General features: G+C 33.5%; 1 pseudogene; it reads left to right on the top strand.

Annotated features, from left to right (window-relative positions):
* The first annotated feature begins 7,372 nt into the window (after positions 1-7,372).
* Positions 7,373-25,583, top strand: part of LOC141489327 (homeobox protein NOBOX-like) — a 157,369-nt pseudogene continuing 139,158 nt past the window's right edge.

Here is a 25,583-nt window from a genome sequence, read left to right on the forward strand (position 1 = left end):
TTCTTTCATCTTTTATGTTCAGACTGTGATATGTAGTGTTTTTTTCCCAATGCAATCCCAATATTTTCCCAGTGTTTCCTGGGTTTCGTCTTTGGTTGGGATTGGGACCCTTCAGACTGGCTTGCTGCTGGAACCTGGACTTCACTGTGGTCAAAAACTTCTGGCTTGCTTTTCATCTCTCTCACCTAGCTAGGCTCTACTTTCACTTTTTCCCTGAAGAGCCAGAGCTTAACAGAAGATACTTCATGATGTCTACAGTCAAAAACATATTTTCATTTTTTTATGCTGGGATCTGGGTAGAGGCTTTATTTTACATTGTATAGGGAAATGCTGCAGGAGCATGTTAGCTTCACACCGCCATCTTGGCTCCATGTGTACTGTAATTCTTAACTTGCATAGGATCACTTTTTCTTTGTCTACTTGCTGCAACTTTAGTGAACCCAGGTATGGACAATGCCTTCAACCAACTGAACTCACAAACTTTGCATTATCCTCCTCTTCTGCAATTTTAATTGAAGACATTTCTTTGCTTGTGTGTAGTAAAAGTTGAGTAACAATACAAAATTTATCAGAAGTAGAACTGGAAGATAAAGGTAAAGTCTTGCTGCTTTAGATCTGAATAACTTTTTCTGTCAGTTTTCTTTTAAATTTGAAACATTTGATGGACCACAGTCCACTTTTCATGTGTATTCAAGGATTTTGAATTTCTCAAAGTAACTAAGCAAATTTTCTATCTATATTGTTACAGTAAGATAATACAAATTTGTCCTCCTTGTTGTTTGTGATTATGATCATTGGTATGAAACAAGGAGACATACGATGTAACATGAAGATATTAGAGTTTGAATTACAAATTGAACTTATGATTATGCTGATGAAAGTGAATTTAAATTAAAGTCCATTTATCAAATACCTTCTAGTTATATAGTATTGTGCTAAATATTTCTTGAATAATTTATTTATCCTCAGTACAAATTTAAGATTGGTATGAAGATAATTTAATTACATTATTTCATTTTGACGTTTTAAGTTCTAAATTATCTCCTTCCCTCTCTTACTATCCTGCACTTGATGGGGTCACTGTTTCATATGCAGAAATACACACATACACACATATATACATGCATGTATATATGTAAGCACAAACATACATGTAAAACATAATTCTGCATATAAGGAATTATTATTAGTTGTAGTAGTACTTTACAGGTTAAAAAAATATGACAAAGATATTCTCAGTGATTTGCCAAGGATCACACTACTAGTAGTGTATCAGGACAAATTTAAACTCGAATTCCTGACTATCATTCCCCAATTGATAATGGTCAAGGGATATGAACAGTTTCCAAATGAAGAAATTTTGGAAATCCTTTTGATTAGGGAAATGGAAATTAAAACAACTATGAGGTATCACCTCATCTATCTCATATTGGCTAAGATGACAAAAAGCAAAAATGATTAATGTTGGAGAAGCTGTGGGAGGATTGGTACATTAATGCATTGCTGGTGGAATTGTGAACTGATCCAACACTTTGATCCAGCAATTTAAATTCTAGGCCTATATCCAAAAGAAATAAATAATAGGGAAAAGTCCCATATGTTCCAAAGTATTCATAGCGGTTCTTTTTTTGTAGTGGCAAAGAATTAGAAATTCAGGGGTTGTCCAGCAATTGGCAGTAGTTGAACAAGTTAAAGGAATATTAATGTTATGAAATACTATTATTATATAAGAAACCATTCCATCAATGTATGGACTCCAGAGAAGCATGAATGCATTATAGGATCTGACACTGAGTGAAGGGAGCAAAATCAAGAGAACATTCTGCACATTAACAACAACATTGTGAGTTGATCATCCTTGATAGATGCAGCTCTGGACTCAGAGGTTCGAGAACTTGGACACCTGTATTAGACCAACTATGTTATCCCTACCCAAAGGAAGAATACCAAAACAAAGCAAACCAAAAAATCCCTTCATAATCTGATGAACAGATTCTGATACATTCACTTGTTTTTTTTAAAAAATTCTCTTATGTGCTCTTTCCCTTAATCCTAATCCTTCATTCTGAAAGTATATATATATATATATATATATATATATATATATATATATATATATATATATATATGTATGTATATATAATATTATCCTGACTATTTGCCAGCCAGGAGAGTGGGGCAGGAAAAGAGGGTGGATGGAAATTTTGTAATTTAAAAATATACATATGCATATGAATGAATGTTTTAAAACTTTCATTACATGTATTTAGAAAAATAAAACATCAATAAGAAAGAAAAAATATCAATAAATGTGTTGCTTAACCTAAAAGATAGACTTCCTGACTCTGGGTACAAGACTAGATCTATCATCCCACTTAACATCAGGTCAATCTAAATTCAAACTCACCATTAAACTAGTACTAGAAAATCATGTACCAGACATATATTAGAAGTTTAGAACTCGAATTTATCAACAAATTTTATGAATTAATATAGAATTGTTTAATGCAATGTTTCTATGAACAATAAAAATATAGAAATGAAAGCATAGAAACCAAATAAAAAAGGCAAATATATCCTTTGGGAATCTAATGCACTGTGTTTGCCATGGATCATCCAGTTCAAGATCAAAAGGGAAATCTATAATTTCATGGATCTCTCTATTTTCCTTCCCAACTGCAAGATTAGAAATATGATAAATGTTTCAAGTAGAAGTCTCATCACTGATAAAAATTAAAATACAAAATTCAAAGAAGTCAAAACTAATATTTAGTAATATACTAGACTAATATGATTACTTTGGTGGTCATTGTTTCAAAAAATTGATAAATCTTCATTCCTCCTATACTGTGTTAGACACTAAGGATTCAATAAGTATCTAAAATAATACTTGATCTCAAGAAGCTTATAATCTAAGGGGAAATAATACATTCTCAGGTAATCAAATAATGAATATAAACACAAATCATAACACAATTATTGTGAACCCTCTGGATAGCTCAGCATTTGCTACATCCTAAACTAAAGAAAGAGAATGAACACTATAGCAAATGAACCCAGGATTCATTAAAATATGCTCTAAAATAAAGGGGAAAATTGTGAATGGTGAGAAAAGAAGTGACAGCAACAGGCCAATAAAGATTGATTCTACATAAAACACAGGTGATATAGTTTATTAGAGACTCTGACTTCAGTGTGACTCTAAAACCAACACTCATGTTGGTATATATGGGTAAAGACCACAAAAACATATATTTATGAGTACTTAATATTTTCTTAGTTGGAATTTTTCACACAATCACCCACATACACATTATAGTCATAATCAGTGACTTCATTTTCCGAGAAAAGTGCTAGTCATATAGTTGAGCATATCCCATGGGGTTAAAAGAATTAGGAAAGAAAGGGACAAATTTGAATTTAGGATAGACTTCAATGTGCAAATAGGTAATTTGGAATGAGGGGAAGGGTCTGGAGCTGGTAGCACGCAGATTAGACAAAGTCAAGGATAGACAGGAAATCAGAACTTGTTACTCAGCCAATGTTTAAAGTATCACACAATATGATGTAATGTGATTAAGGCAAGCAGAGACTAGAATTCTGGAAAGCTTTCTAGGAAACACAAACCAAAGAATTATGTACAGAAACTTAACACCTTGAGATCACAGGCATAATAAAGAAGTTTGAAGGATGGGCTAGGCCACCACAAGGTGCTGAGTCAAAGAGTTTGTATATAGATAGATAGATAGATAGATAGATAGATACATACATACATACATACATACATACATACATACATAGGTATATATATATAGATAGACAGATAGATAGATAGATAGATAGATGATTATAGATATATAGATGTAGATATAGATATAGATATGGATATGGATATGGATATGGATATGGATATAGGTATAGGTATAGGAATAGGTATAAGTATAGGTTTAGGTATAGGTATAGGAATAGATATGTAGATGTAGATGTAAATGTAAATGTAGATGTAGATATATATTCATATATTCATATATAGCTTGGGGATCCCATGAAATCTTCATAGTTTGACCATCCTATTGTTAGAAAGTAATATGGAAAACTTCAATAATCTATTTCATGCATAGTGTGAAAAAGTAAATAGCATACATCATTTTTGTTATTCTTTCAAAATTTATTCTTATGTTCTTCTTAAGGTCCTCAGTCCCTTACTAGAGGATTCATTTTGAACAACCATTGTATTTAAATACATTTGGGCAAATTGATTCTTTAAATTTGGCATTAGTCTCCCTTATCCAGTGTCCAACTGAAACTATACAACTACATACATAGATGCATTCATACATACATGCATAAATACATACATACACACACACACACACATATATATATATATATACATATACAACTATATACATACACACATATTGTATTATCTTTCAATGACAATTAAACAACTCTCAGATTTCAGACCTGGGAACTTAGAACATACTCCCTCACTGTTTGACTCTAAATTGATATGAGTCTGTGTTTGAACACTCTGAAGTAACAAAACAAAACAAAACAAAACCATACATTTCCCTACTAATAGAAATTCATTGTTCATGTTTTTCGCATATTTTAATCTATCTTAATATGGAGAAAAATCAGTGTACAATAGCACATTGAGACCAATTAAATAGATATTAGTTAATTCTTAATTTACAGGTTTTCAAAACAGTAGGAAGTACTTAAACACCGGAAACACACAGCATGGGATTTTAGTGAAACACTTTGTTTAAGTTACAATTGATAGGAATTATTTAGAAGTCATTTTCTTCTCCCCTGTGTATGTTTTTAGTGATATTCACAAACCACAAAACACTCTATTACACTTTCTAGTCACTCTGGCAAACTGTAAACTTCTTGAGGGTAGGAAATAGATCTATTCTTATTGTGCTCTCAAAAGTTGATGTTGTCAAGAGGTTTACATCATGATCATAATATTAAAATCATTTGGAAAATGAAATGTGAATACAGGACAGCATTTATTTCCAAATAGATTTTTAAAAATAATCTCAACTTGTTTTTCATAATAATAGAAGGCAAAAGAAGAGATTGAAACTACAATTTATATATGCTTACTGACCTGCTTCCAGTTACCCAATATTAATTGGATTAAAAGGATCAGTGTGTTGTGGCCTGCTTCACCTTGGGACCCACAGCAGTGACCTCCCTACTGGAGGGGAGCTAAGAATGAGTCAAGCCACTACTGCTTTATGCCTCCAGCTCAATTTTATTACTGCTTAACTATTACATATACACTGTTAGGTATTCTGGGGTAGAACAAAGAATAATGAGGTAATGGGGGATACACAAGTGGGGTAAGTTCAGCATCTTGCGTTACAGGATAAGGAGGTATGTTAGGGAGGAGGTGATAAAACACAGCTGTGTCTAGTGCCTTGGTCTGTGGGGCAGAATTTCCAGCTACCAAGGACTCCGGCTCACCTTTTCTCTAAGAGTGGCAAGCCAGCTCCTGAGATTGTACAGGTGGCGGTTTACTTGGAAATGATTTGTGTCATGGCTGTTAGAATAGCCTGTGTTCCCACATCAGTGTAGAGGAATTATGTGACTTAGGGAGAATTGCAGTATGTATAAATAAAGGCTGAGAAGTATCATAGAGGGTAGAAAGAGATAAGAGATACAACTATAAATTAGGAAGAAAGATTAAGGTCTTGCCTCTGACACACACACACACACACACACACTTGACATTCTAGGTATCTAGGTGGTACAATTGATAAAGTCCAAGACTTGAAGTCAGGAAGATTTGAATTCTCATTGGGTCCAAGACATTCACGTGCAATATGGTTATGGTGAAGTCACTTAATCTCTGCTTCCTACAGATTTATAAGTTAAAATGTGATGCTATTTTCCAAGTGCTTTTCAAACGATAAAGTAATACATATGCATATGTGCATACACATAATTCATATGTGAACATATGTTCAAAAATGTATATCCACATACACAATGATATATAGATATAATATAACAAATGAAAATAGAAAGATAAATGTTTTAGCTATCAATATTTTTGCTGATATATGTGTGGATGTATAGCTAATTTATATATATTTATATAAATATACATGCATATATTTTTATATATAGTTACATATATAAAGTATATAAAGATATATAAATATATACTATGGGCAGGTAGCTTTACTCTCAGTGCTTTAGACAAGACTATAGGCTACAGAGAAGATGACAACCTGCTCTGACTGAGGGAGTGTTCTTACCTTGGAGATTCTTATGCCAGTTCTAGTGATACTGAGAATATTTGCTGTGAAATGAAGGAAGGACAATAATTGCAAATGTGGAATGAAAAAAAAAGATCCAAGATACTTTCTTCAGCCTTCATTTTTCTTTTGCTGTGGCTAAGAATCATGTGTCCCTAAGAATCTGGTAAATAAGGAGACATTTCTGTTTTTCTATATCTGGTCCCTCCAAAAAAAAAAAAAGCTCAATTTCCAGAAGAAACTACATTAGGAGGTATTTTCCCTGCATTTTAAGAGGAAATTAGTAAAGTCTTTGCAGTGCTTCAGCAACAGCATCTACCAAACTGGAAGCCTTCTACTTCCAGCTGTTATATAGGTTGTACACAGTAGAATATGTTTTTAGAAGTCAAGAAAAGTTTTATTGTATACCCTATGTTCCCACCTCCTTTTGCAGGGCTTACTGAATGCAGTTTATAATGATTAGTTCAGTGGAATTCAATAGAATATGACTTTATTTATTCCTGAGAACAATGGTTTTCCAATTTTTTTCAGAATCACATGCTTACATAATTATGATCACATTCTTCATATATATGCATATTTATTTATTTTAATATTATATACAAATACTACTTTGCTAACAATTATACACATAAAAGAACAAATTTAGAGAATAAAAGTAGATGAAATAAAGATGAAAGAAGATTTGATTCTAGAGTCAATAAAGACCTGCTTGAATTGATTATGTAGACATGTTCCACATTCTGAAGGGTGCTCATAGAAAATACTTTTGGCTTTTGGCAGTTTAGTAAGGAGAGCAGTTAGAAGGCCTTTGTAATAATTCAAGTGAGTGGTAATAAAGATCATAGAAGAGCCCTAATTAAAGGTCAGAAGTGTGCAGGTCATGGAGGAAAGGTTGAAAAGATTAAGAATTGATTGAATCCATGAAATGTTGGCTGTGAACCTGAATAATTGGAAGGATAATATCACCTTCAATAATAATAGGGGAGTTTAGAGGAAAAATGGGTTGGAGGGAAAGAGAATATATTCCATAATAAAATAAGATTTAATTGCAAGGAAACCTCTGCCATAGTGTGTGTTGGGCCCAGACCAGAATGGCCCTTAGTACAACTGCAGCCCTCAGCACAGCCACTGCCATCAGCACAGCCCAGATCCCAGGAAACAGAAGCAGGTCCAAGAGCAACCCAGCAGGCAGTCACTGCCGAGTGGCCCCCAGAAAGCTCAGTCCATCGAAGGTGAGGGGGTGGGAGGAGACTGTTGTGGTCCGTTCTCTGTTCCTGGTACAGGGTTCTGATACTTTGTCCATATTTAGACCCTGGTCACCGTCTACGCCCCCATACTACCATAGTAGAGCAGGGATCCTCCACATAGTTTCAGAGCAGAGGGGTGTGCTTGTTGTCATCCACAGACCAAAGCATAGGCCAGGAGAGCAGTCAGAGTCTCTCATAAGACCTTGAAGGAACTGAGGTTCTTGCAGGGGTATCTCAATAACAGTCAAAAGCTTGGAAACACCCCAAAATCAAGGCACAGGCTGGGGAAATGAGTAAACAGAAAAAAAAGGAATCTAATTATAGACAATTATTTTGGTCCCATGGAAGATCAAAATACACACTCAGAATATGACAAAGTCCAAGCTTTTTTATACAAAGCCTCCAAGAAAAATAAGAATTGGATGCAGGCTATGAAAGAACTCAACATTTTTTTTGAAAATCGATTAAGGGAAGTAGAGGAAAAATTGGGAAGAGAAATGAGAGAGATGCAGGAAAAACATGTAAACCAATTCAATAGCTTAGTCAAGGAGTTCAAAAAAGTGCTGACAATATGTTAAAATCCAGTTTAGGTCAAATGGAAAAAGCAGTTCAAATGTTAATGAGGAATATAATATTTAAAAATCAGATTTGCCCAGATGGAAAAGGAGATAAGAAAGTTCTCTGAAGAAAACAATTCCTTCAAACATAGAATGGGGCTAAAGGAAGCTGATGACTTTTTGAAGAATCAAGAAACAACAAAACAATACCAAAAGAATGGAAAAGTAAAAGAAAACATGAAATATATTATTTAAGAAACAACTGACCTGGCAAACAGAACCAGGAGAGAAAATTTAAAAATTGATGGACCAACTGAAAGTCATGATCTTAAAAGGAATCTTGTATTATTTTTCAAAGAATTTCTATAGGAAAATTGCCCTGATATTCTGGAAGCAGAGGGAAAAATAGAAATAGAGAGAATTCACTGATCTCCTCCTGAAAGAGATCCAAAAATAATGAATATTATAGCCAAATTCCAGAACTCCCAAGTCAAAGAGAAAATATCACAGGAAGCCAGAATGGAACAATTCAAATATCATGGAGCTACAGTCATGATTACATAGGACTTGGAAGTTTTTACATTTAGGACTTCTACTGGGAGGATGGGAAAGGAGAGGTAGAAAGAGATAAGATATTTCATGTAAAAGAATAAATACAGTAGAAGTGGGGAAGGAGAGGTTAAATGAGTGAGCCTTCATTCTCTTTAGAAATGGCTCAGAGGGGTGGCTAGATGGTGGATAGAGCACCGGACCTGAAGTCAGGAGTCCCTGAGTTCAAATCTGGTCTCAGACACTTAATAATTACCTAGCTGTGTGGCCTTGGGCAAGCCACTTAACCTCATTTGCCTTGTAAAAAAAAAAACCTAAAGCAAATGTCTCAGAGAGGAAACAAAAATACAGACTTAATAAGATATAGAAATCTAGAGGACAAAGGAGAGAAAGCGGATTAGAGAAAGGGAGCAGGGGCGGGGGGGATGTATATGATGGAAAAGAGAGTAGATCATGGGAGAGGGTAAACAGAAACAACACATTTTCTTTTTTACTTTTTGCAAGGTGGTGGGATTGGCTGGCCTATCTGGGACCAAGGGGCTGTGTGGTTGCTAGGTCTCTGGGGTGGGATTTAGGCTTAGGACCTCCTGGCCCAAGGGCTGGTGCTCTGTCTGCTGTGCCACTTGGCAGTAGGAAAGAGTAAAAGGAGAGAAAATGTAACAAATGTTAGTAGGGAGGATTGAATATAGGGAATTACAATCAGCAACTGTGGAAAAATATGGAAGTTCCTTCTCTGATGAACTTCTGTTAAAGAATGTGATTCACCCCAGAGAGAGAGCTGATGATATCTGAATACAGACCGAAGCATATTTTTTTCTTTTTCTCACTTAATTTCTTATGAGGTTGTTTTTGTGTGGGAAGGGGGAATTATGTGTACTCTTATAACAAGATTATTTTAGAAAGGTGTAAATAAACAAAAATTTAAATAAAAATTTTAAAATTTTAAAAATATAAAAGATATCTCATGTTAGGAGAGAGCAATCCTATTGTTATTTGTAAATATTTACTCTCTAGACTAGGTGGAATTATTGTCAATATGAATTTGAAGCAAATATTATAAGATATGAAAGGATCATCTTGTAAAATCATGTCATCTTTGTGAAATTTCATTGGTTACTTAACTCAGTTTTTATTATTCTTTGTCCTTTATGTATAAAAATATCCCCAGAATTTTGCATCAAGTTTGTCATTCATAAGGATGTCACCCACTAATGGAATTTTGGTAAGATCCTAGAGAATAAAATTTCATTTATAAAACTAAAAAAAAAAGTCATGTATGTTTAACCACTTTATTTTTATGAATCCAGATTATGTTGCAGAATGGTTATGCTAATATACAATCATTCACAATGCATTTGTATGCCAATCTTTCTACAACTACTCCAACATAGTTTTTTTGTGTTTTCAAGGTAGTAGGGTTAAGTGACTTGCCCAAGATCAAAAAGATATCAAATATCAAAGATCTGAGACTAAATTTGAACTCAGTTCCTCCTGATTACAGGATTTGTGCTCTATTCAAAATGCCACATAGATGTCCTGACATAATTTCTTAAAATGAAAATAAAATAATTTTTCATGGTATTTGATGACCTATTCTTACAGTACTTAGGATGATAGGAATAGGAGTTTGATCTTTTATAATGAATTCATACCAATGCATCCAATGTATGGCATCATGAGATTCCATCAATTGTTCAAATTAATGGAAAAATCTTATAAAAAGATGTCATGAGGATAGTTATAAACTATATGAGTTCATAATATAAAAAAATGTGGAACTAGAGAAGTTATATAAAGAAATTATTAAAGTTTTCCAAAGTAAATTTTAATATATCTTGATTATCTGCAATTTTATTGTGAAGAAAAATGGAAGAATATGATAAATATTACTGGAAAATAAACAAAATAAAGCCTCATGCTTTTGACTATGAAAATTTCTTTATGAATATGGTTGAAAGGAGTTGGATGTGCTGAATACTTCTGACATTTTAATAGAAAATTGGAGTATCAAGATGGCTTGCTCCCAGAGTTTTTTCCTACACAACATTAAATGAAGACTCTACAGAGACATTAAATTTACAGATCCTACCAAAAAAAGAGTAAAAGAAGGTTCAACTTAATATATCATGGAGGATCTTTAGTAAAAGTCTGTTTCTTCAGAGGTAAATGGGAAGTATAACCCAGTACAGACAAGAGAGTAGGAAAACTAGTGGGAGGCTTTCAGCTATAGAGCAGTCCAGGACCAAGCTAATGCTAGATAATATCCCAAGTCCTGGCAGCTAAATAACAGGCTAGGTCCAGCTCAATTTACTAGCAGGACAGCAGGGACAATCTGAAGCCCAAATAAAGTCTGAGCCCTGGGGCAACAGACAGGACTGGATTGGGGAAAAAACCTGCATAGGCAACTCCTCAGCAACCAATAAGCCAGGGAACAGATTCTGGTGCCAGCATAAAAAAACTCAGACCATATTACCTGTACCTCAGTAAGAACAGAGTTCAACTATAAAAATGAGAAAGAAAATAAAAAAGCACTAACTATAGAAAGTTATTTGCTATTTGGCTAAAGAAGATAAAAATACCATTTCAGACAAAAGCAATGACAAATTACCTACCTAGGAAGTCTCATAGGAATTTATGAATTGAACTTGAATCCAAAACCTCTTGGAAGAGTTAAAAAAAGTTTTAAAAACTAAAAAAAAAGAGGAAGAAGGAAAACTGGGGAAAAAAAGAGAAGGTGGGCCATGGAGAATTATGAAAAGAATGGCTGAAGAAATCACTGTAAAAGAAAATTTACAAAAATATTTTATTTTGGGTCTTCCTGGGAAGAGTCAAGAAAGTGGCATGAAGCTAGGAAACTCCTGGAACTTTGAAAAAAACACCTTTAATTGAAGTCTCTAAACAGGCACAAAAACAATAAAATGCACAAAAAAATAGGGAGCAACAAGTTATCAATTCAAGATATGATGGAGGATCTTCAGAGAATGTCTGCCTCATGTGCACAGAAGGGGAATGTAGCCCAACACAGGTCACTGAACTGAGAAGCCAGTGGGAGGCTCAGCCACAGTGCAATTCTGGTCACCACTTAAGGAGACCAACAGTGAAGGTCCAAATATCAGCTTAGAAGGCAAAATTCAAGTAAAGGAACACTGGTAGAATATCAGAACTGATATTCACCTATTACCTACAAGGGAACAAAATATGAGGACTTGAATCAACAGAATAGATAGCTAGGAACCAGACCTTCAATTTCCAGCACAAAAAGCTTGCCCCAGGAGCAGAGTTCAACTATCAAAATGAACAAAAAAAGAACACAAATAGATTGCTTATTTTAGGAAGCTACTATTCTGATAGGGATGATAAAGACATCCTCTTATAAAATCTCCAAGCGTTTAAGAGTTGGTCTCAAGTTGATAAAGACCTCTTTGAAAAGCTCAAATAGGGTTAAAATAACCAAAGAAGAGAGGAAGAAAATTTTTTTTTCAGAAATAAGATCCATGCAGGATAATTATGAAAAGATGACTGAAGAAAAACAATGCCTTTTTAAAAAATATTTTATTTATTTGTTTTTCCAACTACATGCAATGGTTGCTTTCATCAATCATTTTAGCATGGTTTTGATTTATACATTTTACTTCCTAATTCTTTTTCCTCCTCATCTCCCTGTCAGAAAGGAATCTGGTTAATACTCAGCATTAAAACCATGCTAAACATATATCCATATTGATCATCATGAGGTGAGAAGAATTCAATCTAATATTAGAAAGAGGGGTGGCTAGGTGGCACAGTGGATAGAGAACTGGCCTTGGAGTCAGGAGTACCTGGGTTCAAATCCGAGCTCAGACACTTAATAATTACCTAGCCATGTGGCCTTGGGCAAGCCACTTAACCCCATTGCCCTGAAAAATCTAAAAACAAACAAACAAAAAAAAATAATATTAGAAAGAAAAAAAATAACATAATGCTTAAGACAACTTTTAAAAATAGAAGAATAAGCTTTGGATTTCATTTATACTCCACAATTCCTTCTCTGGAAAAGGATGGTATTTTCCATCACAAGTCTTAAAAATTTTCTTTGATTATTATTCTTTTGAAATAAACAAATCCATCATAGCTGATCTTCATCCCATGCTAATGTTACTGTGTATAATGTTTTTTTTTTTTTGGTTTTGCTCATTTCACTTCTCATCAAATCATGCAAGTCATTCTAGGTTTTACTAAATTCCTGTCCCTCATCTAATCTCAACTGTGAACTCATCCAAAATTTCAGGAGAGCAATTTGGAGTTATGCACAAAGGCAAAAAATGTGTATACCCTTTGATCCAGCAATACTACTACTGGGTCTATACCCTAAAGAGATCATGAAATGGGGTTAAAAATATCACTTGTACAAAAAAATATTCATAGCAGCACTGTTTGTGGTGGCAAAAATTGGATATTGAGTGAATATCCATCAATTGAGGAATAGGTGAAAAATTTGTGGTATATGTATGTTATAGAACACTATTATTCTATTAGAAACCTGAAGGCATGGAACTTAAGAGAAGCCTGTAAGGATTTGCATTAACTGATGCTGAACAAGATGAGCAGAACCAGAAGAACAATGGACACCCTAACAGCAATATGGGGGTGATGATCAACCTTAATGGACTTGCTCATTCCATCAGTGCACCAATCAGGGACAATTTCATGGTATCTGCAATGTAGAATACCATCTGTATCCAAAGAAAGAACTGGAGTTTAAAAAAAAACCCCAAAGATGATTAACCTTAATTTAATTTTTTTAAAAAAGCTATCTTATGCTACTTTGCTATCTCATAGTATTTTTCCTTAAGGATATGATTTCTCTCTTAGCACATTCAATTTTTATCAATGTGTATAGCATGGAAACAATGTAAAGGCTATCAGACTGCCTTCTGTGGGGGGGGTGGAGGAGGAAAGAGATTGGGAGAAAACCTGTAAAATTAAAAAAACAATTAAAACAATAAAAAAGAAAAAAAAGAAATCCTGTACTTCATGAATTCTTATTGAACAATAGTGTTTATCACTGACATATAACAATGTTTGTTCAGCCATTCCCTAATTGATAAGCATCCCGTCAATTTCCAACTTTTTGACACTACAAAAAGAACTGATATTACTATTTTTGCACATGAGAAATTTTTACCTTTTTTCATGATCTTTTCAGGATACAGAATAAGTAATGGTATTTGAGTATCAAAGGGTTTGCACAACTTTATTTCCCTTTGGTCATAATTCCAAATTGTTCTCTTGAAAGACTGGATTAGGACAAACCTTTACCAACAATTAATTAGTGTCCCAGTTTTCCCCATTCCTTGCAACATTGCTCATTTTCTTTCTTTTTTTAAAATTAATATTTTATTTGTTTTTTCAATTATCTACAATAGTAGTTTCTACCAATCATTTTCAATAATGCTTTGAATGTTGCAATATTTCCTCCACCTTCAGTTCCCTCCCCATCCCCCCATAGAAGGTAGTCTGGTAATCTTTACATTGTTTCCATGCTATATATTGATTGAAAATGAATCTGTTGGGAGAGAAATCATATCCTTGAGGAGAAAATAAAATATTAGCGGTAGAAAGAAATTATAAAAAAATTGAAGGCGAAAGACTTTGGTTTTTATTTAAACTCCATAGTTCTCTCTCTTTGGTAACAGATGGTATTCTCCATTGCAGGAGCTCGACAATTATGTAATGACTGCATTCATGGAATGAGCAAGTCCAATATGTTTGATCATCAACCTCATGTTGATGTTAGCATGTACAGTGTTTTTTCTGGTTCTTCTCATCTTGCTCATTAACAGTTCATGCAAGTCTGTGCAGACATCTCTGAATTCACATCCCTCTTGGTTTCTAATAGAACTATGACACTCGATATGATACATATACCACCATACATTCAGCCATTTCCCGATTGATGGACATTTATTTAATTTCCAATTCTTTGCTACCACAAACAGGGCTGCTATGAATATTTTTGTACAAGTGATCTTTTTGCCCTTTTGCATGATTTCTTCAGTGTATAGACCTAATAGAGGTATTGCTGTATCAAAGGGTATGCACTTTTTATTGCCTTTTGATCATAATACCAGATTGCTCTCCAGAAAGGCTGGATGTGTTTGCAGTTCCATCACCATTGTATTGGTGTCTCAGATTTCCCACATCCCTTCTAAGATTGAACATTGTCCTTTATGGTCATATTGGCCAATCAGATAGGTGTGAATTGGTACCTCAAATGTGCTTTAATTTGCATTTCTCTAATCAGTAGCTACTTAGAGCAATTTTTCATATGACTAGGGGTAGCTTTGATTATGCATCTGTAAGTTGCTTTTGCCTACATTTTGACCATCTGTCAATTGGAGAATGACTTTTTTTTTAAAGAAATTACTCAGTTCTCTGTATAATTTAGAAATTAAACCTTTAACAGAAATACTAGCTGTAAAAATTCTTTCCCAATTTACTGCATTTCTTTTGATCTTGGTTACAGTTGTGCAAAATCTATTTAATTTAATGTAATCAAAATTTTCTAATTTCTTTTTTAATGACGTTCTTCATCTACTCCTTGAACATAAACTAGTTCCCTTTCCATAAAAATGAAAAGGAAACTATTCCTTGATCTACTAGTTTGCTTATAAGAATGTCTTTTATTGCTAAATCTTGTCCATTTTGATCTTCTCTTGGAATAGGCTGTGAGATGTTGGTCTAAACTAAGTTTCTGCCATACTAACGTCCATTTTTTTTCCAACAGTTTTTTGTCATAGAGAAAATTCTTATCCCACAAACTGAGCTCTTTGGGTTTATCAAACAACAGATTATTTTAAACATTTCCAGATGTCTTTTTTGTACCTAATCATTGCACTGATCCACCACTCTATTCCTTAGCCAGTCCAAGAAAGTTTTGATGACTGATGATTTTTTGTATAATTTTATATCTGGTAAGGCTAGTCCACCTATGTCTGCACATTTTTTTCATTAAACTCCTGGAAATTTTTGACTTTTTATTCCTGCATATGAATTTATTTACAATTTCATCTATCTCATTAATGTAATTTTTGGAAATTTGACTGGTAAGGAAATAAATAATTAGATTAATTTAGATAGAATTATCATTTTTATTACATTAGCTCCACCTATTCATGAGAGTTGATATTTGCCCAGTTATTTAAATCTGATTTTATTTGTGTGAAGAGTGTTTTAAACTTGTTTTCATAGAGTTCCTGAGTCTGCCTTGACAGGTAGACTCCCAAGTACTTTATATTGTCTAAATTTACATTAAATGGAATTTCTCTTTCTAGGTCCTGCTCCTGTATCTTACTATTATTATATAGAAATGTTGTGGATTTATGAGGGTTTATTTTTTATCCTGTGATTTTGCTAAATTTGCTCTTTGTTTCTAGTAGGATTTAGATGATTTTTTTTTGAATTCTCTAGGTATACCACCATGTCATATGCAAAGAGTTAGAGTTTGGTCTCTTCTTTCCCAAATCTAATTCCTTCTATTTCTTTTTCTTCTTCTTTTATTTCTGAAGCTAACAATTCGAATGCAATATTGAATAGTAGTGGTGATAATGGGCATCTTTGTTTCACCCCTGATCTTATTGGGAATCCCTCTAGCTTATCCCCATTGCATATAATGCTTAATGATGGTTTCAGATAATTACTACAAATCATTCTAAGGTACTATCCATTTATTTATACATTTCCAATTGTTTTTGTAGGAATGGTTGTTGTATTTTGACACGTGTATAGTCAATTATATTAGCAGTTTTCCTAATATTAAACCAACCCTGCATTTCTGATATTTATCGTGCTTGGCAATAATGCATTATCCTAGAGATAACTTGCTACCATCACTTTGCTGAGATTTAATTTAATTATTTTCTATCTATATTTGTTAGGGAAATTGGTCTATAATTTTTTTCTCTGTTTTGATTCTTCCTGGATTAGTTCTCAGTGCCATAATGGTGGAATAGAAGGAATTAATCAGAGTTCCATCTTTACCTATTTTCTCAAAGAGTTTATATAGAATTGGAAAAAAAATGTTCTTTAAATGCATGACAGAATTCACTTGTGAATCCATATGGTACTGGAGATTTGTTTTTGGGGAGTTCAATGATAGCTTGTTCAATTTCTTTTTCTGAGAGAGGGTTATTTAGATAATTAATGTTCTATTCATTTCATCAAGGCAACTTATGTTTTTGAAAATATTCATCCATTTCACTTAATTTGTCAAATTTCTTGGCATATAGTTGGGCAAAATAATTCCAAATTACTTTAATTTCCTCCTCATTGGTGGTGAGTTCACCTTTTTCATTTATGATTCTAGTAATTTAATTTTCTTCTTTTTAAAAATCAAATTAAGGAAAGTTTTATCAATTTTATTGGATTTTTTCATAAAACCAACTCTTGGTTTTATTAATGAGTTCAACAATATTCTTCTTTTAATTTTATTAATTTCTTTAATATTTAGAAATTCCAATTTAATATTTAATTGGGCTTTTTACTTGTTCTTTTTCTGATATTTTCAGTTGCATGCTTACTTTATTGATTTCATTTTTCCTCTATTTTATTCTTGTAAGCAATTGAAGACATAATAAATTCTCTAAAACCTTCCTTGGCTGTATCCCATAAGTTTTGGCATGTTGTCTTGTCATTATCAAGAATGTAATAATTAATTTTTGTTGATTGCTGTTTGTTGTTGATCCACTCATTCTTTAAAATGAGATTATTTATTTTCTAATAAGTTTTAGGTTTGTCTCTTCATGGCCTTTTATTTCATATGATTTTCATTGCATTCTGATCTGAAAAAGAAGTATTCACTATTGCCTTTGATTATAATCATTTTTGTGTAAATTCCATGGGCTACAGGGTGAAAACAGTATAATCTTTCTATTTACATTCAGTCACCTCCAAAGGTCTCTCATGTCTAGGTTGTCTAACATTGTATTTACCTCCTCAACTTCCTTCTTGTTCATTATATGGTTAGATTTATCTAAATCTTAGAGAGGCTGGTTGAGCTCTTCAACCAGTGGACTTTTTCTGTCCATGTCTTCATGTAGCTCATTTACCTTCCCCTCTGAGAATTTGGATGCTACATCACTTGGTACATTTATAATTATTGTTGAAATTGATTCATTATCTATGATAGTTTTTAAGAAGGTATAGTTTCGTTCCTCATCTCTTTTAATGAAATCTGTTTTGGTAGCTGTTTTGTCTTAGATGAGGTTTGCTACCACTGCCTTTTTCACTTCAGCTGAAGCAAAATATATTTAGCTCCAACCATTTACCTTTACTCTATTTTTCCTCTCTTCTTCAAATGAGCTTCCTTTAAGTAGCACAATGTATGATTCTGTTTCTTAATCCACTTTGTGATTCACTTAAATTTTATGGGAGAGTTCATCCAATTCACATTCAAAGTTATAATTACTGGGTGGTGGTATTGAGAAACAAAATACTGGGGAATATGGATAAAGGGGGAAGGGGAAAAATACAAACTGAGGGAAGAAAAGATGGAAGGTAATAAAGATTCAATAAAGTAATTTTGAAACTAAACATATATATATATATATATATATATATATATATGTATATATATATATATATATATACACACACCCAAAGATAGATATAGCATTCAGATTCTTAGAGGAGAAGTTGAAAGAGCTACAGGAAGATATAGACAGCAAAATTCTAGATTAGGAGACTTTAACATCCCACCCTCAGAGTCAGATGAATGCAATAATAAAATAAACAAGAAGGAAGTTAAGGAGGTAAATAGAATGTTAGAAAATGTAGATATGATAGAATTATGGAGGAAATTGAATGGGGATAGAAAGGAATATCATTTTTTTCTACAAGACATGGCACTTACCCAAAAAGTGACCATGTACTATGCCATAAAAACCTAAAGTTGAATTAGAGAAAAACAGAAATAGTGAATACATCTTTCTCAGATCATAATGCAATAAAAACCATATGCAATATTAGGTCAGGGAAATATAGACCCCAAACTAATTGGAAACTAAATAATCTCATTTTAAAGAATTATTGGATCAAGCAACAAATTATAGAAAGAATTAATTATTTCATTCTAGATAATGACAATCCTGAAACAACATGCCAAAAACTATGGTATACATTCAAGGTGGTTATCAAGGGATGTATTAATTCTTTAAATGCTTACATTAGTAATTTAAGTAAGAGGCACTCAATGAACTAAATATGCAACTAAAAAAATTAGGGAGATAACAAATATAAAACTCCCTAATTAAATATCAAATAAGAAATTCTAAAAATTCAAGGAGAAATTAATAAAATAAAAATAAGAAAAATATATAACTAATAAACTAATACATTAATAAAAATAAAAAAGAGTTGGTTTTAAAGAAAAAACAATAAAATTGAAAAACCTCTAGTCAGTTTGATTAAAAAAAAAAAGAAGAAAACCAAATTGCTAGTCTCATAAATGAAAAAGGTGAACTTACCACCAATGAGGAAAAAATTGAAGTAAAAATTCAAGATTAATTTGTCCAACTTTATGCCAATAAATTTGACAATCTAAGTGAAATGGATGAATATTTACAAAAATATTAGTTGTCCAGGTTAAATTAAGAGGAGATTAAATACCTAAGTAATCCTATCTCAGAAAAAGATATTCAATAATCCATTATTGAATACCCTAGGAAAAAATCTCCAGGGCTAGATGGTTTCAGAAGATAATTCTGTCAAACATTTAAGGAGCACTTGGTACTGATTCTATAAAAGCTCTTTGGAAAAATAGATGAAGACTGAACTGTTTAACTCTTTCTATGACACCAATATGGTATTGATACTTTTACCAAAAATAGTTTAAAAAGGGAAAGGAAAAATTATAGACTTATCTCCCTGAAGAATATAGATAAAAAAATCTTAAATAAAATTTTAGAAAAATGATTATAAGTCATCTCTAGGAAAATGCATTATGATCAAGTAGGATTTATCCCAGGAATGCAAGGTTGGGTACAATATTAGGAAAATTGTTAGTATATTTAATTATATCAATAACAAACCTTACAGAATCATATGATTATATCAATAGATAATGAAAAAGCCATTGACAAAATACAGCTCTAATTCCTGCTAAAAATACTAAAGAGTGTAGGAATAAATAGATTGTTCCTTAGAATAATTAGCAGTATCTGTCTGAAACCATCAACTAGCATCATATGCAATGGGGATAGGCTAGATGCAATACCAATAAGATCAAGGTATAACATGGATGCCTATTTTCACCTCTACTATACAATATTGTATTAGAAATGTTAGCTTCAACAATAAGAGAAGAAAAAGAAATTGAAGGAATTAGAATTAGTAAAGAAGAGCCAAAACTCTCAACTTTTTGCAGATAGTATCATGATATACCTAGAGAATGCCAAAAAAATCTTCTAAAAATAATAGAAATAATTAGCAACTTTAGCAAAGTCGTAGGACATAAAATAAACCCTTATAAATACTCAACCTTTCCATATATGACTAACAAGAAAGAGCAAGTAATAGTAACCTCAGAAAATACAAAATAGCTGGGAGTCTACCTACTAAGGCAGACATAAAAATTTTTTGGAAACAATTACCAAATGCTTCTCACACAAAGAAAATCAGATTTAAATAACTGGGCAAACATCAACTCCTCATGCATAGGTAGAGCTAATATAAGAAAAATGACATTTCTACCAAAAATACAACATTGTTTAGTGCCCTACTGATCAATATTCCCCCAAAAGTTATTTTATTGAATTAGAAAAAGTTGTATGTAAATTCATATTGAGAAATAAAGTCAAGAATTTTCTCTGATTCAATGAAAAAAGTACAAAAGGTGGCTTAGCTTTACCAGATCTACATTTATATTATAAAGCATTAGTCATAAAAACTGTTTGGACTTCTGGCCAAGATGGTGGAGAGAAGAGAAGCACAGTTCTGAAGTCTCCTGATCTTTCCCCTTCTATCATATGAAAGAAACCTCTTAACAGAAATCTGAAACACAAAACCCAGAAAGAAAAGCCAGGAGAAAGAACATCTACCTCAGGATTTGTCTCTGGCATCAGCCCTGGGTGAATCTGACTGGGTGAGTCTGGTCTCAGAGGGCAGATCAGCCCCAATCAGGCAGATTAGTGGCTGAATTGGAGCCAGGGAGTCTGATGGCCCAAGGGATGGACCTGCTGGATCAGCTGTGGGGCTCCACCATGGGGGCTTGAGTCAAGTAGGGAGCAAAGGCACTGATGTTGGCACAGACACTCTGGAGCTTGCCAACAGGGCTGGAGGAAGAGTTCCAGTGCAGAAGAGCTGTGGACACAATCCCTGGGCTCCTCTGGTCTGAGGAACTCTGAGTCTACTGCTCCACTGTGGCTGTGGCCTCCTCCCAGAACAAATAATAGCAGACTACTTCTGCCTCAGGCACAGGTGTGTGAGCAGAAGAACCAGCCAGATGACAATAGGGAGAGGAATGACCTCACCCCAGGGTAAAGCCCACCATAGATTGAAGGCAAAAGGATTCAATAGCTCCAACCCCTCCCTTCGTGCTAAGGGAGAAGGCCTCAATCAAGGTCACAGACACTCCAGAGAAATCAACCAGCACCTCCTCCTGTCCAGTCAGAGAAACTGAACTCAGTGAGTAAAGCCTTTAGCCATCCCAAGCCCCTAGGAACCAGCACCTCACCAACTCAAGGTCTTAGGAAAATGAAGGGTCAGTAGAAAGGTGGATCCATAGAAAAATACTTGGAAGGAAAGGACCCTAACTCAGAGAGACTTAGAACTTCTGAGGAGAATATGATCTGGTCTTCAGCATAGAAAGTTTTCTGTGAAGAAATAAGTAAGGAGTTTAAAAATAAACTGGAAAATTTGGGAGAGACAGTTAATACCTTGCAACAAGAAAACAAATCCTTAGAAAATACAATTGAACAAATACAAAATGAGAATAAATCTCTCAGATCCTCAATTGGGCAAATGCAAAAAGAAAATAATTCTCTCAAAACCTCAACTGGTGAAATGAAAAGCTCTCTCAAAAGAAGAATTAACAAATTGGAAAAGGAGTTGTAAAAGGTTAATGAAGAAAATTCCTCCATAAAAAAAAATGTAGTCTGTAGACATTAATGACTTCATGAGACAGAGCCATTTAAACAAAGTGAAAAAATAGAAAAAAATAGTAGAAATGTAAAATACCACATCAGCAAAACCACTAACCTCAAAAATAGGTCGAGGACGGGCAACCTGCAAATTATTGGAATTCCTGAAAACATTGAAGAGGAAAAAAACCCTAGACTTAATATTACAGGACCTAGTGATGGAAAATCGCCCTGATGTCATGGAAGCAGAGGTCAAAGTTGTCATTGAAAGAATACATTGATCCCCTCCAGAAAAGATCCTAAAATGAAAATACCAAGAAATGTTGTGGCCAAATCCTAGAACTATAGGAGAGAAAAAGAGAAAATTCTGCTGGCAGCCAGAAAGAAACAATTTAAATATCAAGGAGCCACAGTAAGGATTATGCAGGCCCAGGCTGCATCAACATTAAGGGATCAAAGGGCCAGGAACAAGATATTTCAAAGAGCAAGGGAGCTTGGAATGCAGCCAAGAATCCACTATCCCACAAATATGAACCTTCTCTTCCAGGGAGAAAGATAGACATTTAACAAAATGGAAGAATTCCAAAAATTCCTGATGGAAAAAACCAAAGGTAAATAGAAAATTTGGACATCAAACAGGAGGTTCCAGAGACACAAGAAAAGGTTAAAAAAATGGGGGCTGTAAAAAGAAAAAAAATCTGCTATCCAATAAGTTGAAACTGGCTATATCCCATCATGGGGGGAAAGATTCTCATAAATCTTGAGAATTTTAAGTCTAACAGAGACAATCTCCCTAGTCAGAAGTGATGGACATTCATGACCTATCCATGAGACTGTTTTCCAATGGGATGTAACTGGATTTAAACCCACTTGGGAGAAAGAACCTAATAACTTTCAAGAATTTTAACACTGTTAGAAAGAATGCACTTAGCTAGAAGTGACAGATACTCAGAATTTTCTATGACTCAGACAGAATGATGTAAAAAATACTACCTCCTTAAAAAGGGGGACAGGAAGGAGACTGAAGGAGGGAGGGGATTGAATGGGGTAAATCTCATTACACTAAGAGGCACAAAAAAACCTTTGGTAAAAGAGGGGAAGACAGGAGTAGATGAGAAGCACCTAAATCTTCTCCTCATTAGACTTTGGAATGAAGTCAACTTACACATATTTAGTTAAGTTAAAAAGCATCTAACCTTTCATGTATTAAAATGAGAAAAGGGGGAAGTGGGAAAAAGAAAGGGAGGGGGAGTGGGGAAAAAGGGGAATTAACAAAAGGAAGGGAAGGGAAAAAGGGAAAGGAGAAAGAAAGGGGAGGGGTGATATAGGAGGGGAAACACACTGAAGGGGTGATATTCAGAAACAAAATACTGGGGAGTACAGATAAGGGGGGAGGGGGAAAATACAAACAGAGGGAAGATAGGATGGAGGGTAATAAAGAATTAGTAATCATAACTTTGAATGTGAATGGGATGAACTCTCCCTTAAAACATAAGCAAATAGCAGTGGATTAAAAAACCAGAATCCTACAATATGCTGCTTACAACAAACTCATTTGAAGCAGAGAGATCCATGTAGAGTAAAGGTAAAAGGTGGGAGCAAAATATATTTTGCTTCAGCTAAAGTGAAAAAAAAGCAGGGGTAGCAATCCTTTTCAAAGACAAAGCAGCTCCAAAAAAGATAGCATTAAAAGAGATAAGGAAAGAAACTTTATCCTCCTAAAAGGTACTTTAGACAATAAAGATATTTCAATACTGAATATATATATATATGCACCCAATGGGATAGCAACCAAATTTTTAGAGAATAATCTGAAAGAGCCACAGGAAAACATAGACAACAAAACTCTACTAGTGGGAGACCTCAACCTCCTGTTTCAGATCTAGATAAATCGAATAACAAATTAAACAAGAAAAAAGTTAAGGAGGTAAATACATTGATAGAAAACCTGGATATGGTAGATTTATGGAGGAAATTGAACAGGGATAGAAAGGAATATATACCTTTTTCTCTGCAGTACATGGAACTTACACAAAAATTGACCATGTACTAGGACATTAAAAACCTAATAATCAACTGCAGAAAGGTAGAAATAATGAATATATCTTTCTCAGATCACAATGCAATAAAAGTCATATGCAATGTTGGGCCATGGAGATATAGACCCACATCCAATTGGAAACTGAATAACCTCATTTTAAATAATGAGTGGAACAAAAAACAAATTATAGAAAGAATTAACCATTTTATCCTAGATAATGACAATAATGAAACAACATACCAAAACCTATGGGATTCACTCAAAGCAGCTCTCAGGGGATACATTATATCTTTAAATGCCTACATGAACATATTAGAGAAAGAGGAAATCAATGAACTAAAGATGCAATAAAAACATAGAGAAGAAACAAATTGAAAATCTCCAATTAAAGACAGAATTAGAAATTCTAAAAATTAAAGGAGAAATTAATAATATTTAAAGTAAAAAAATATGGAATTATTAAATAAACCCAAAAGTCAGTTTTAGGTAAAAAACCAATAAAATTCAAAAACCTCTAGTCAATTTGATTAAAAAAAAAAGAAAGAAGAAAATCAAATTGCTAGTATCATAAATGAAAAAAGTGAGCTCACCACTAATGAGGAGGGAATTAAAGTAATAATTCGAAATTATTTTGCCTAACTCTATGCCAATAAATTTGATAATATATGGGAAATGGATGAATATTTACAAAAATATAAGTAGCCCATGTAAAATGAAGAGGAGATTAAATACCTAAGCAATCCTATCTCAGGAAAAAAAATTCAACAAGCCATCATTGAACTACCTAAGTAAAAATCTCCAGGGCCCGATGGATTCTTAAGTGAATTCTACCAAACATTTAAGGAACAGATGGTTCCAATTCTATATAAACTCTTCGGAAATATAGGGAAAGGTGGAACTCTGCCTAACTCTTTCTATGAAACTTATATGGTGCTGATACCTAAACCAGGAAGACTTAAAACAGAGAAAGAAAATTTTAGATGTATCTCCCTAATGAATATAGATGTAAAAATCTTAAATAAAATCTTAGCAAAATGATTACAACAAGTTATCCCTGGGATAATAAATTGTGATCAAGTAGGATTTATCCCAGGAATGCAGGGTTGGTTCAATATTAGGAAAACTGTGAGTATACTCAATTATATCAACAACAAACCTATTAGAAATTACATGATCTTATCAATAGATGCTGAAAAAGATTTGACAAAATGCAGCTTCCATTCCTACAAAAACACTAGAGAGTGTAGGAATAAATGGACTGTTCCTTAGAATAATTAGCAGTATCTATTTGAAACAATCAACAAGCATTATATTCAAGGGGGATAGGCTAGAGGCATTCCTTGTAAGATCAGTGGTGAACAAGGGTGCCCCTTATTACCACTATTCAATATCGTATTAGAAATGTTAGCTTCAGCAATTAGAGAAGAAAAAGAAATTGAAGGAATTAGAATTGGGAAGGAAGAGACAAAACTCTCACCCTTTGCAGATGATATGATGGTATACCTAGAGAATCCCAAGAAATCATCTATAAAACTACTGGAAATAATTAGCAGTTTTAGCAAAGTTGCAGGTTATAAAATAAACCCTCATAAATTCGCAACTTTTCTATACATGTCTAGCAAGATACAGAAGGAAGAGTTAGAAAGAGAAATCCCATTCAAAGTAACCTCGACAATATAAAATACCTGGGAGTCTATTTGCCAAGTCAGACTCAGAAACTTTCTGAAAGCAATTATAAAATACTTCTCACAAATTAAATCAGATTCAAATAACTGGGAAATATCAACTGCTCA

Source organism: Macrotis lagotis, chromosome 5 (genome assembly GCF_037893015.1).
Source record: "Macrotis lagotis isolate mMagLag1 chromosome 5, bilby.v1.9.chrom.fasta, whole genome shotgun sequence".
NCBI classification, from domain to species: Eukaryota; Metazoa; Chordata; class Mammalia; order Peramelemorphia; family Peramelidae; genus Macrotis; species Macrotis lagotis.